The sequence below is a fragment of the Triticum aestivum genome, chromosome 7A (assembly GCF_018294505.1).
Source record: "Triticum aestivum cultivar Chinese Spring chromosome 7A, IWGSC CS RefSeq v2.1, whole genome shotgun sequence".
Classification (NCBI taxonomy): domain Eukaryota; kingdom Viridiplantae; phylum Streptophyta; class Magnoliopsida; order Poales; family Poaceae; genus Triticum; species Triticum aestivum.
The window spans coordinates 276,021,319-276,025,016 of NC_057812.1; the positions used below are offsets into that span (position 1 = coordinate 276,021,319).

The following is a 3,698-nucleotide window of genomic DNA, read 5'->3' on the forward strand; positions in this document are numbered from 1 at the left end:
TTATATTTGTTTCATTGCTTGTCTTCAGTCACCTAAATAAGTTCAAGAAAAATCTCTAAGTTTGGTGCGTGTGCTGCTATAAATCTAAACTTCCTTCCAATAATTCTAGTACTGATGAGCATCGAGTTGATTGAAATCATGTACTCCTAGTTGGTTTCTGAGACCCTTACCGGTCCTTCTATATATAGAATCATGTACTCCTAGTTGGTTCTTAAGGTGTCTCTAAGGTGACACCTAGGCGCCTAAGCGTCCGCTTTAGGTGCCTAGGCGTCGCCTAGGCGTCGAGGCGCCCCCCAGCACCTTAAAGCAAAGCGTGGCCTTAAAAACATAGATGACAAATGGTGCGAGGAAATTCTGAATACGTGGCATGACCGCTCTTGGACAGTAAACATTTATATCTTATTTGTTTATGCAGACAGTCTGTGCTTCTTCAGTTCTAAAATTCCCAGAGCGTCAGTGCAACTACATATTCGGGTATGCTATGTTGATTCTATAATTATCCGTATGCTTGTATGTACAAAAATATGGTATATTTACTGCTTCATTTTCTTGTGGTGCGAATGTTGTTGATGTACATAATTTGTGCTGACTAGCAGTCTCCCCCACTGCGCCGCCGCCCCGACCACCAGCCTCCCCGGGCATGGTACGCAACCCACTCCTTGTGCCACACCGTCCTCCATGCCCCACCCCGCGCCACCAGCCGCCGTCTCCCTCCCGCGGACCACCCGCGGCTACCACGCCAAGGCTTGCGCTCAGCGAACGCGGGGGGAGCAAAGGGGTCGAGGATCTTCATCTTGGCAGTACAACTGCACGCCTCGTCGACGTTCATGAAAAGTGTGTGAGGAGGTGTACACATCAATAAGGTGCACACTCAACACATGTGCACACAACACAGGTGCACACAGCAATAAGGGAGAAGCGCACATGAAGCAGGTGAGGAGGTGTGTGTGTGCGAGAGATGATACGGAACTTGTACTGCTGCTGTACTCGCGCGTGAATCATTTTTTTTCCTGCTCATTCTTGTACTGCCTACCATAAAAAAAACCTGACGACAGAATACTTGATATTTGTGTATTCTATCATCAGTTCATGGAGAAGAAATTATTTTTTCTTCAGTGTGTATTCTAGTGTGAGTTCTGTGTGTATTTTTGTTCTCTTTTCTTTAGTCCACAAGAAGAAAAAATGTTAGTTCATGAATAGAGAATGTTTGTATTAAACTTAATATTAGTTTGATGTATATTCTAACGCCAGTCCATGAAAAAGACACAGAAAAGTTGGTGTGTGTCAAGAAATATCGTTAGTTCAAGTTTTCAAGCTTTAAAATTCTGTAAGTTTAGATATATCACCTGAATAAGTAATGATTTGCAGCGAGTTTCTTCAGTGTCAATTCTGATTCAAGTGCCCTATTCTTCCTAGCCCACATGGTGCTTGTGTTAATTATTATGGCATGTGCAGTACACATATTTAAAACTTTTATATATTTACAAAACAGAAATTATAATTCCCAAAGACCTACAAAAAAGTATCAATTTATATTGATACTTGTTCTTGTCCTTATATTGCAACAGTGCAATGACAAAAAAATCACCAGTTCAACAGCATGGACATGCTAATGCTGTAGTGATCTCGTGCGCGGCCACATGTTCTAAAATGAAGACAAAAGAAAAATGGAAGCGAAAAAATAAGAAAAATAAAATCTAAAAAAAGGTCACTTCTATAAGTTCAAGTGCTCATCAAACACAATTAAAAAATTGTGAGTTCGTATATGGAAAGGTCATGTATAGCATATAAGTTAAAAAAATAAAACATAGTTAGTTCGTTCTAGTAAATTCAAAGAAAATTTGAAGAGAAAAAACATAAAATATTTATTACAAACAAAATTTAGTCAATTCGCCTACATAAAACTGTGCAAGCTCGGGTGAGGATGTCACCATTAGTTCGGACGAGAAAACAAAATTATCATTAAAACCCCAAAAGTTTCGCTTCTATAAGTTTAAGTGCTCATCCGACACAGTTCAAAAAACCTGGTTGGAGAAGTTCGCCGTTCATTTCGAGAGTCCCAAAAAATGACGCATTCTTACTGTATACAAAACTACACCTTAATCATAATAAAATTGAGAAAAAGTTCAACATAACAATTCAGTCAGTTCAACGGATATAAGCCATTCAATCTCGAAGACGATGACACCGACAAATTGTATGACAAAAAATGTAAAGGTAAAAAACAAAAAAAGTTCAATATCACAAATTCAATCAGTTCAACGGGTATAAGCCACTCAAGCTTGGAGATGATGACATTTGACAAATTGTATGATAAAAAATGTAAAGGAAAAAACAAAAAAGTCATCAATCAGTCCAAGGTCTGACTATAGAAAAGTTCAAACTCTTTAGGTAAAATAGTTCGATGGATAAAAAACGGTATTGAAAAAAGATTACTCAAAAAATAGTTAAACGGCCATGCACTTTTTAAATCCGCACGGTGAAAAACTTAGCAATCCTGCTGAGTTAATCATCATCCATTCAATCTTTATACGCGAATCAACTCTTGTCAAAATGTATGAGATATTACTGTCACAACTAGCTACTGTAGTATCGATTCAGTCATCAACACAAGCTTCAGTTATCTACCATGGCGGAGCGAATATCCGGGGCCGCGGCGACTGTGGCGATGGTGTCAAGCCGCTCGATGAGCTGCTGCGCCGTGGGCCTTGCCTTGGGGTCGTCACTGACGCAAGCGCACGCCAGCTCCAGCACCCTCGCCGCCTCCTCCGAGTGCTGCCCCGACACAGCGGCGTCCACGGCCTTGTGGCCCCGCCCCTCCCGCTATAGCCGCACCACCCACGGCATCACGTCTCGCGCGCCGAGCCGCACCGCCATATCCACGGGACGCCGCCCCGTCACCAACTCCACCAGCACCACCCCCATGCTGTACATGTCGCCCAGTACGTCGCCGCCGGTGAGTGCCCCTACTCCGGCGGGATGTACCCAGCGTGCCCACCATGTCCGTCGTCACGTGCATGTTGTCGCTCCCGCGCGCCAGCCCGAAGTCCCCGAGCCGCGCCTCCATCGCCGTGTCCAGCAGGATGTTGCTCGACTTCACGTCTCGGTGTATCATCCGCGCGTCGCCGCCGTGCCGGTGCGCCAGCCCGCTCGACGCGCCCTGCACGATCCGTAGTTGCGCCATCCAGGGTAGGGGGTTGCTGGCGTCCACGCGCTCGTGGAGCCAGTGGTCCAGGCTGTTGTTCTCCATGTACGGGTAGATGAGGAGGTGGACGTCAGTTCGATGAGATGAGGAGTCATATGATCAGTTCGACGAGATTAAAATTATCAGTACAACCGCCTGAAACTGTTAGTTCAAAAAGGGTAACAGAATAATATTCTGTTACACGTAACATAATAGCCCAGATGTATGTATATATATATGTATATATATATTGCTATTCTAAGAATGATCATGATGCCCTCATGTCCGTATTTTATTTTATCAACACCACTATCTCTAAACATGTGGACATATATTTCGATATCGGCTTTTGCTTGAGGACAAGCAAGGTCTAAGCTTGGGGGAGTTGATACGTCCATTTTGCATCATGCTTTTATATCGATATTTATTGCATTATGGGCTGTTATTACACATTATGTCACAATACTTATGCCTTTTCTCTCTTATTTTACAAGGTTTACATGAAGAGGGAGAA

General features: G+C 43.3%; 1 pseudogene; it reads right to left on the minus strand.

The window, feature by feature from the left end:
• Positions 1 to 2,616: 2,616 nt before the first annotated feature.
• LOC123153296 (phytosulfokine receptor 1-like) lies at positions 2,617 to 3,067 on the minus strand (annotated as a pseudogene).
• Positions 3,068 to 3,698: the final 631 nt, after the last annotated feature.